The sequence below is a fragment of the Urocitellus parryii genome, chromosome 7 (assembly GCF_045843805.1).
Source record: "Urocitellus parryii isolate mUroPar1 chromosome 7, mUroPar1.hap1, whole genome shotgun sequence".
Lineage (NCBI taxonomy): Eukaryota > Metazoa > Chordata > Mammalia > Rodentia > Sciuridae > Urocitellus > Urocitellus parryii.
Genome location: NC_135537.1, coordinates 109,068,224 through 109,079,454, shown reverse-complemented (window position 1 = coordinate 109,079,454; position 11,231 = coordinate 109,068,224).

Sequence of the window (11,231 nt, the reverse complement as noted above, 5' to 3'; positions counted from 1 at the left end):
GAAATTACATGAAAAAAAAATTTGTAAAAGTTTAGCAGCCAGTAAATGGTAGCTTTTTATATCACAGTTACAGTGAAGACTCTATTGATTTAACAAAGTTAATCCTACTGACATGGTCTTTGCATTCCAAAACAAAAGTCAAGATAAAACAAAGATAAATGGTTACACTTGATCTTTATAAAAAAGACATCCTCAAATATTTTTAGGCAAATATTAACATGAAGAAGATACATATGTTCTAATATTCATGTTGATAAAAGATGCATACTTCTAAAAATATATTTTGTTAAAATATTTCAAGACATAAGGGATGATTTTAAGCTGGAAAATTTTGCATAACTAAAGAATTGCTGAAGTAGAACTATTTATTTTGGAATTGAAAGCCAAACTTTATCTCACAAATTTTATTTGAATGATTCATTCAGAATTTGTAGGTTTGGTTTGGGTATATTCAAATGCTTAATTAGGAAAGGAAAATATTCTATTCAAACATTAACTTTTTGTATTTTAAGGACCATTTCTATTTCAGTTGGCAATCTATAGCATTTTTTTTCTTTTTTCGTAATAGCTAAATCTGGTTTCCAAACTCAATTCCAGAGAATTATTTTAGGCAAAAATTCCTGTAACTTTTAAATTTTTAATGAAAAAATATCAAAACAAAGTTTTAGAAAGCTAGCACAATACATTTAAGTTTAGTTTTTTCATGTCAATTCTCATAAATATATGTAGGCTTCTGAGTGGCGTATCGAATAGCCATAGCTCCCAGTTTAGACATGATTGCCTTTACTCATGGAGATGATTATGTTTCTCAAGCTGGCATGATAATTATTGTTAGATATGATTTATTAGAAGATTAAAATAATGTAACATAACTTTTGTTTGTCTGTAGGATATTAGATGCATTTGAGTTTATTACATTTTTATAATGTCAAATTAGAAACTGTAGTTCAAACTAAATACATTTCTTAAATAAATAGCAAGAGTTGTTGATGTATGTATGACCTCTCATACACTCTTCATTTAGTCCTTTTAAAATATTAGGCATTAAACACCATCTCCCAAATCATCTTATATATTGAATGAAATAATTTCTTCCTTTACTTGAAGCTTCCAGAATATTTATGAAATAAAATTTTAAATGGGTTATACATTTCTTGTTTTCCTTGATGGTTTTGTCTCTCCAGCTAATGAAGGTATAATTGGCAAAGGAAAATTATATATCTTTAAGGTGCACAGCAAGATGACTTGATATATGTATATAAGCTGAAGAATACATCCTTTACCTCACATAGTTACTATATTTTAATTTAATTTAATTTGTTTTTGTGGTGAGAATACTTAACATCTACTCTCAGAAAATTTCAGGTATACAGTAGAGTATTATTCAATAGTCATCATACTGTGTATTAGGTCCATCGAAATTCATATTTTCATGCTTCTGTTTCTTGGCTATTTTGAGTCATCTTACAGTGAACATGGGAGTGCAAGTATTTCAAGATAATTAATTTAATTTCTTTTGCATATATACCCAGAAATGTGATTGCTGGACCATTTGGTAATCTTTTTAATTTGGGGGAGATTCCATGCTGTTTTTCCTAATGACTATGCTAATTTACATTCTTACCAATGGTGTACAAGGATTCTCTTTTCTCCACACTCTTGCCAATGCTTGCTCTATTTGTCTTTTTTGAAAATCGCCTTTCCATAGGTGTTGAGTAATGTCTCATTGTGATTTGATTTACATTTCCCTAGTGATTAGTAAGGTCTAATGTCTTTTCATGTACATATTGGCCATTGACTTGTAAGTTTTTCTGAAAAAAAAGTCTACATCTTTTGCTTATTTTAAATCATGATAATTGGCTTTTAGGGGGTTTTCTTTTTCTTCTTTTCAGTTGTGTGAGTTCCTTATGTATTCTGTAAGTATATCCTTAACAAATGTATTGTTCACAAATATTTTCTTCCATTCCAAAAGTTGACTTTTCACTTTTGTTGATTGTTTTCATTGCTTTGTAGAACTTTTTAGCTTAGTAGATCCCTACTTGGATCTTTTTTCTTTATTTGTTTTAGCTATAGTTTTCATATGCTTCTGGTGTAATAAAAAAAAAAAAGTTATTGCCAAAAATGTCACAGAGCTTCCCCATGTTTTCTTTAAGGGGTTGTATAAATTCAGCTGTAACCTTTAATTAACCTTCAAGTCAATTTTTGAATATGGTGGAAGGTAAGTGTCCAAATGCCTTTGCATTTGGATATTGAGGTTTTTTTCAGCATCACTTCTTGAAGAGGTTATATTTTACCAATATTTTGATCTTAAATTTGTTGAGACTTGTCTTGTGTTGCAGCATATACTTTACTCTGGAGAGTGTTCTGAATGTGTTTGAGAAGAATGTGTATTCTGCTGCTGTTGGATGGAATGTTCTGTACCTACTTGCAGGTAGCATAATCTTGTATCTTTTTTTTTAATACTTTTTTTTTTAAATCTAATTTTTGAAAGCAGCTCCATCTATTTTGTTTGTAAAATTAAATCCATTCTCAAATAAAGTCATGATTGATAACTAAGGAATTTCTATTATAATTTCCTTCATTATTTTCTGACTGCTTTGGAGTTTTTTTTTTTTTTAATCCCACTCTTACTGTCTTCCTTTGTAATTTGTTGATTTTTTTGGTTGTGGTATGCTTTGAGATGATTACATTAATACAAGAACCCTTCTTTTTGCTATTCCTTTTGCTTATTTAATCAACTTTTCAATTAATAAAAAATGTTATTTAAAATATTTTTCTCTTTTAACTTTTGTGCTAGAGGTAAAAATGATTGGACATGTCACCATTTCAGTGCTGGAGTATTTCAAATTCTATTGCTGCATATTTACTTTAATTATTGAGGAGTTTTTTGTTGATGGTCGTAGTTTTTGTTTTGATTTGTTTTTGGTACTAGGGACTGAACTCAGGAACGCATTATCACTGAGCTACATTCCCAGCCTATTTTATTTTATTTTTTTATGTTGAATGAGAGTTATACTTTATGTCTTTTTATGCTATTAGTTAGCATCAATTCAACTTTAAGAACTCCAAGTATCTTTTGTTATGAGGCAGGTCTAGAGTTAATAAATTTCCTTAGTTTGTTTAACTGTGAATATCTATCCTTCATTTCTGAAGGGTGGCTTTGCTAACTGTTGTATCTTGGTTGATAGTTTTTATCTTTCAGTACTTTGAAGATAATATCCATACTCCCTCCTAACCTGCAAGGTTTTACAGACAAATCCATTAATAACCTTATCAAGAAATCCTTGTAAATGACAAATTCATTTTCTCTTGCTGTTTTCAAAATTCTCCTTGGCTTTTGACAGTTTGATTTTAATGTTTCTCAGGATAATCTCTTTGGGTTTATATATATTTTGAGGTCCTTTGAGCTTCATGAAGCTGGATGTCCATATCCCTTTCAAGATTGAAAGTTTTCAGTCATGATTTATTTAGATAAACTTTCTGCTCCTTTCTCTTTTTCTTCTCCAATAAAAATGTATGAAAGCATTATTCACTTAATTGTGTCCTTAAGGCCTGTAGGCTTTCTTCACTTAAAGAAAAATTTGGTGGTTGTAGTTCTTGTTGCTCTAACTAGTTAATTTTAAACAATCATTCTTTAAGTTCATTATTTTTTTCCTCTGCATGATTGAGTCTGTCATTAAAGCTCTTTATTGAATTTCTTACTTCTGTCATTTTATTTTTCAGTTCTAATTTTTGTTTGGTTCATTTTTAGACTTTCTATTTCTTTATTAAACTTCCCATTTTGTTCATGCATTGCTTTCCTGATTTCATTTCTTTCTCTTACATCTCACTGAACTTCTTTTAGATGACTATGCTGAATTCCTTGTCAGACACTTAAAAGATTTCCATTTATTTGAGGTTGGTGTTAGAGCTGAGTGGGATGTCTGTTAAGGACCAGTTATAAGCATTGATATAAACTGGCACTGGAACAAAATTATATCTCTAATATTTTATTAGATTTGCTGCTATTATTCATTCTTGGTATGAAAATTCTTCCCTAATACTTCTTATTTCTATTTTTTTTATCCAGTTAAAAATTTTAATATCTAAACTCTCTTACTTAATTTCCTCTTATTTTTCAACATAGATTGGAAAATCATTTAATAGCATTTATATGATGCCAATATTAGAAAATAATGTGCAAAGAAAGGCAGGGAAAAAGGAAACAAAAGGAGAAGAGAGAAAGTGAGAGGCATCAGTTGTATTAACATATTTTCTGTAGTCAGACGGAAAATTAGTTTTATTTCTAACAGTTTAGAACCAAAAAATATTTTCCTCTTGAATTTATTTTGACTGTCCTTTAAATGTCAGCTACTTGATATTTGTGGTGTCGACAGGGTTATGATATTAAAGATACTTAAAACACTTACAGTATTCATTCTTAAGACTCTGAAACACCCATTGCATGCTTAACATAATGTATGTTTTCAATCAGAAGCTTTCAGCTTTGTTATTTTGTGCAAATTCTCAGAAACATTTTAATGCAAGTTTATTATTTGAATTGTTATGAGAAAAATAATTTTCTGGTAATTACTTGTTTTATCAGAACTTATTAATTACATTTAAACAGTGTCTGTTAATTATTTCCCATAGGTTTGAGATTCAGACATAAGTACAATCCATGATTTCATGGATTTACTACCCTATAATATTCAATATTTTTTTAAAATATGATTTATCAGGGAGCTGGATTATTTATTTACTTTTTTTAGAATAATCTTTGATGAAATAAATGCTTTACCTAATCTTGGTCCAGCTGAATTAATTAAGGCAAATGCATTTCTTCTAGTAAATAATGCTGCTATCCCATGTGATCCTTCCTCATGCAGAGTTTCTGAACCATTTCTGTGTGCTGATACTTGCACCCTGAGTTATAAATGTACTATAACAAAGACTAGAATCTTTTTGACCAGATCTGAGTGCATAATAGGTCCCATAATGACCCCTGTCACCTCTTTACTTCACCAGGACAACGGAAGTATCCTGTGATAACACTGCTCCTAATTAATGACCCTTTTGTATTCTCTTTCCATAATGAGAAATAAGACTGAAGGTCAACACAAAGGTAAACACTATAGTAATACTGGCTGGAATAAATCCTAACAGCTAGGTCAAGTAAGGCTCAGGGAAAGAAATGAAAGCACATATTCTTTCATCTGAATAAATATTCTCAGAGAGAAAATATATTTCAGGGTTTATGAACTTCATATAGGTATTTTTTCTTGAGACAGGGAAATCAAAAGTAATATTGACAGACTATTAAAATGATAGAAAGTCATTCTTTTTACTATTTCTTTTAAATATTTAATAAGCTTTTCAAATAACCACTTAGGTTTCACTAGACCATGACATTTAAAAATGTTTTCATAGCTATTGCATTACTTAAAATAAATAAACAGATAAATAAAGGAAAAACAGCGAGAGTTAGCTGTTGGATAATAGCCTGAGAAGGAAAATTCACATACTCTGGACCTACCGCTGCCTCTCACATAAGTTGGAAACATTTGACTCATTTCTCTATTTTCTTTTCCCTTTAGAGTTCCTAATGTGCTTACTTCATCTTTGACCTAAATTTTAAATAAATTTGTTAAAGTAAAGTAACATTGTGAAGTCCTGATTTTAGAAAAAGGAAAAAAAGCAGTTTTTTCCATAGTAATTGGCTTTGAGAATATTCATTTATATATAAAATTTTGAAATATAGTAAAATAATCTAGATATATTTTGCAAATATTTCCTGAGTTAATGTTGTGTCCTAGTGAGAGATAAAGTAAGTCCACTTAAATATATATATATATATATATATATATATATATATATATATGTATAGATTATGGTGATTGTAATCTGAAAAATTAAGGGCAGATATAACAGAGAATTATGTTCCACAGGATGATAGAGAATTCTCAATGGAGATGAATTTAGCTTAGGTGACACCATTGATTTTGAAGCAATTCTAACAATTGCATGTACACTTAAAAAAAGAAAAAACAAAATAGTTTTGAGATATACTTTATAGTTCACATACTATACCCTTTAAAAGTGTTGAATAATGGACTGAGGTTGTAGCTCAGTAGTGGAGCACTTGCCTAGCAGGTGTGAGGCACTGGGTTCGATCCTCAGAATCATGTATAAATAAATGAATAAAATAAATGTCCATTAACATCTAAAAAATATTCGTTTAAAAAAAGTGTTGAATAAGTGGATGTTGCTATACTCAAAAAATTATGATTCAAATGCAAAATGGTTTTATCACCTCCCTTCCCCCAAACACATTATCATTAGAATTCCCATATTTACCCCTAAACACAGCCCCTGATGACCATTGGTTCATTTTCTATATCTATGATTTTTGCCTGTTCTAGATATTTTATATAATAAGAAACAATATAATATGTGGTCTATTGTGTTTGGATCACTTGAGTAATGTTGTTAAGATTCAGCCATATTGTAGCATGCCTGAGAACTTCATTCTTTTTATGGTCTATTGTGTAGACATACCATATTTAATTTATTCATTTATCAGTTGATGTAAATTTGTTTTTGTTTTTTTTTTAATTTTTAGACTATTATGAGTAACGTTATTATCAGTTGGGTGAATAAAAAAATATTTACTCCTAATTTGTTCTAAGAATATTATGATTTTAACTCCTAAATTTAGATCTTTAATCTATTTTGTTGTTAATTTTTTTCAGTGTTAAGTAGGCATCCAAATTCATCCTTTTTCATGTGGATATCCATTGCCACATCACCATTTATTGAAAGGACCATTCTTTTAACACTGAAATACCCTGGCTCCCTTGTGGAAAATTAATTAGCTAACACTGTAAAGATTTATTTGTAGACTCTAAATTCTTTTGTATTGATTTGTCACGCAGTATCATGCTCTCCTGTTGAATGTACCTTTTGTAATAAGTATTAAATATGCATTCTATAAATTTGTTCATGATCGTTTTAGCTATTCAGAGTACCTTAAATTTACATATGAGCTTTAGCTTAAGACTGTCGAATTCTAAACAAAGACAAACTAGGATTTTAACAGGAATTTCTTTCAATTTTTTTATTAATTTGGAGCATATTCCAATCTTAACAACATTGTCTACCCAGTCCATGAACATGGAATATGCTTCTAATTATTTTAACAATGTTTTGTATTCTTCAATATTCAAGTCTTATACTTGTTTATCTGTATATGAGTATAATTGTCTTTGATTGATGCAATTTTATCCTGAAACCTTGATGAGCTTGTTTATACTTCTAATAAAGTGTGTGTTGTATGTGAACTTTTAAAAACTTATGGTATATAAGGTCATGACTTCTGTAGTGATAAGTTTGCTTCTTTTCAATCAGATTCCCTGTATTTCCTTCTCTGGAATAATTTCTCTGACTAGGATCTCCAATATACTGTGTCAGGAAGTAGACATCCTTGTTTTGCTCCTAATTGTAGAGAGAAAGCAACTATTCTTTCACAGGTAAGTATGAATTTGACCATTAATCTTTCATGGAAGGCCATTATTAGGCTTCTGCTACAATACAAAGTACAGAATAGGATATTCCTTTTTTTGCTGAGTGTGTTTACCATAAGAGAGAGTTAGGTTTTTAAAATATGCCTTATTTGCTAGAAAATAGATGCTCATGTGATTTTTCCATTTTTTCATATTAACATGGGGTACCATACCTCTTTATTTTAATGTATTAAAGCAACCATACATTACTTGAATAAACCTTACTTGGTCACAATAAGGAAACCTTTTTTATGTTGAATTCGTTTTTCTCCTATTTTCTATTTTGTTGTGGATTTCTGGAGTTTTCTAAGGGATATTGTTTTGTAGTTTCCTTGTGATTTTTTTTTCATTTTTGCTTTTGATATCAGAATAATACTGACCTCAAAAATTGAACTGTATTTCCTCCTCTTCTTTTTTGTGGATAAGTTTGTGAAGAATTGCTGCTAATTTTTTGATTAAGTAATTGATAGAACTGCAAGACCATCTAGGCCAGATAGTCACAGAAACCATTTGTAAAAATTTTTTATTGATTTCTAATGCAGTCTCTTTCCTTGGTCTTGGTATCAGTCTATCCATATTTTATATTTCTACTTGAGTCATTTTTGGTAGTTTGTGTCTTTTTAGAAATTTGTTCACATAGCATTTTCTTCTAATGCTTTTGATTCCTATAAATTCAGAATGAATTTATTCTAGGTCTTTTATTCTAGGTCTTAGTAATCTGAATCACCTTTCTTTTTTCATGGTTTGTCTAGCTAAATATTTGTCAATGTATCATTTTCTACTGCTTATTTTACTTATTTCCACTAAAAACTATATTTCTTCTTCTTCTTCTTCTCCTCCTCCTCCTCCGTCTCCTCCTCATTCTTTGTATTTAGTTTGTGATTCTTATTCTATGTAAGTGGCAGTTTAGGTTATTGATTTGAGATCTTTCTCTTTCCTTCATATAGGCATTCACATCTACAGATTTCCCTATAATCCTTGATTTTTCTACATGCCATAAGTTTTGGTAAGTGGTGTTGTCACTTTCATTTATGCAAAAGTATTTTCTAATTTTTTTGCTATTGCTTTTCTAACCATTTTTTTTAAATTTAAGACTATGTGGTTTAAGTTCTGTGTATTTTTGAATCCCTCAAATTCCATCCTCTTATTGATTCTTAGTTTCATTCTATTATGGCTAGAGAACATACTTTGTTTTCATTTCAGTCTTTAGATGATTGATCTTACTTTATGGCTTAATATATGGCCTATCCTGGGATATATTCCATGTGCACTTGAGAAGGTTTATTTTCTGTTTTTGTTGGGTGGAGTTTTCTATAAATGTCTATTAGGATTAGTTGCTTTATAGAGTTTTTTTTTCTTTCTTTCTTTTTTCCTTTTGTTCCCAGGACTGGGGATTAAACCCAGGTCCTCAATCATGGTGTTTTCAAATTTCTATATTGCTGGTCTAGTTTTTCCTGTCATAAAGTATGATATTGAAGTATGTAGCTGTTGTTGAATTGACTATTTTTTCCTTCAGTTCTATTAGTATGTGCTTATGGATTTTGAAGTTCTGTTTTTAGATGCATACATATTTTAATTGATATGTCTTCCTGCCATTTTAACACCTTTGTCATAATAATTTGATCTGCTTTGTTTTATTCTAGTGAACATTTCTGACTTAACATCAATCTCTGACATAGCTGCTATAAATTCATTTGCATTTTGTTTACATGGTAGATCTTTATCTATTTTTTTTGCTTTCATCCTAGTTTTATTTTTAAATCTAAAATATGTTTCTTCTGGGTTGGTTAAAGGTAGGATTTGGGGTTTTTGAAATCCATTCTGCCAACCTCTGTCTTTTGATTGAAGTGTTAATTACATTTAGTGTAATTACTAATGTGGTAGTCTTTGCCTTTCACTTTATTATCTGTGTTCTTTGTGTCTTCTTGTTCCTATATATAGCATTTATACCTTTTGATTTCTTAAAGAGAAGTTTTCTTCTATGTCATATGTGGTGGTTAATCTATTTTGTCAACTAGACTGGATTGAGAAATGCCTAGAATTAAAAGACGTTTTGGGTGTGTGTGTGAGGGTTCTTCCAGAGACTACTGGCATTGAAACCAATTTAGTGGGGCAGTCCCATTCTGCATGTGGCTGGCACTGTCCAACAGGTTGAAGGCCTAAATGGAAAAAAAGAAGAAGGAAGTCACAGTTGGTGCAAGATCAGTCCTTCTTGGTCAGATGCATCTATTACTGCTGCCGTCACCAGTGGAAATTAGACTACAGATTCTTCAGCACTTTCCCCAGTGATTCTCCAGAGAGCTTTCAGGCCTTAAGTCTCAGACAAGGACAGGATCATTAGTTCCTTCTTGGACTGAGAAACTACTGGTTCCTCCAGTTTACCAGTTTTCAGACAGCCATTGTGGGACGACCGAGTTCTGATGTAAGCCAGACTAATAAATTCATTTATAATCATACATATACATATCCCTGGATCTATTCCTTTGGAGAACACTAACACACCATTGTATTTTCATTTTTGTTTCTTTGTACTTTTATTTATTTCCTTTGTGGTTTATTGAGGACTATGATTGATAACAATCTAGTTCAAATTCACTCAAAATTAATTTTAATATTTTTATGGTTTGAATATGAGGTGTTACCTAAAAGCTCTTGTGTTAATGCAGGAAAATTCAGAGGTAAAATGATTAGATTATGAGAGCTACACCCTAACCAGTTCATCCTAGATTGAATGGACTAGCTGGGCGGTGACTATAGGTAGGTAGGGTGTGGCCTGTGGAAGTGGGTCACGAAGATGATGTGCCCTGGAAGGGTTTGTCTTTCCTGTAGCACCTTCTCCCTTCTTTCCATGTCTGTTTGCTGGCCAGTCATTAATGGAGAAGCACTCCTCCACCATGCTGCTTTGCCATGATGCATTTCCTCACTTTGGACAAAAAGCAATGGAGTTGGCACACTATGGATTAAGCCTCAGAAACCAGAAGTCAAAATAAACTTTCTATCCTCTTAATTGTTCTTGTTGAATATTCTGGTTACAGAAATGCTAAAATAAATATTATACAAAAGATCAATCTCTTCTTCTTTCTATACTGTTATTGTGAAACAAATTATACCATTATATATTATACATAAGGATATTTTTAATAATTATTATTTTATGAAGTAATTTTAAAATAAGATTAAATAATTACAAAAATAAGTAAATTTTCTTGTGCTTTTAATTGACCTATACATTCACATTTACCAGTGTTTTTTATTGATTTAGTTACTGCCAATAGTTTTTTTCAATTCAACCTAAAGTATGTCCTTTAGTATTTCTTAATAGGGAAAGTTTACTAGAGAAGAACTAGTATTAGTTTTCACTTGTCTGGAACTATTTTAATATCTTATTTGTTTTAATATATAAAATTGCTGGATATATAGAATTCTTGGTTATAGTCTTTTTCTTTCAGCACTTTAAACATGCAATTCCATTTCCCGCTGCCCCATTGTTTCTAAAGCAAAGTCAACAGTTAATTATGAGTAAAATTTTACTCATAATTGTATATCATAAATTTCTTCTTTCCCACTGTTTTCACAATTCTCTCTGATTTCCAACAGTTTGATTATAAAATGTACTGGTGCATATCTTAGTTTATCCTTCTTGAACTTTTAAGAATTTCTTGAGTGTGCAGATAATTTTTCATCAACTTG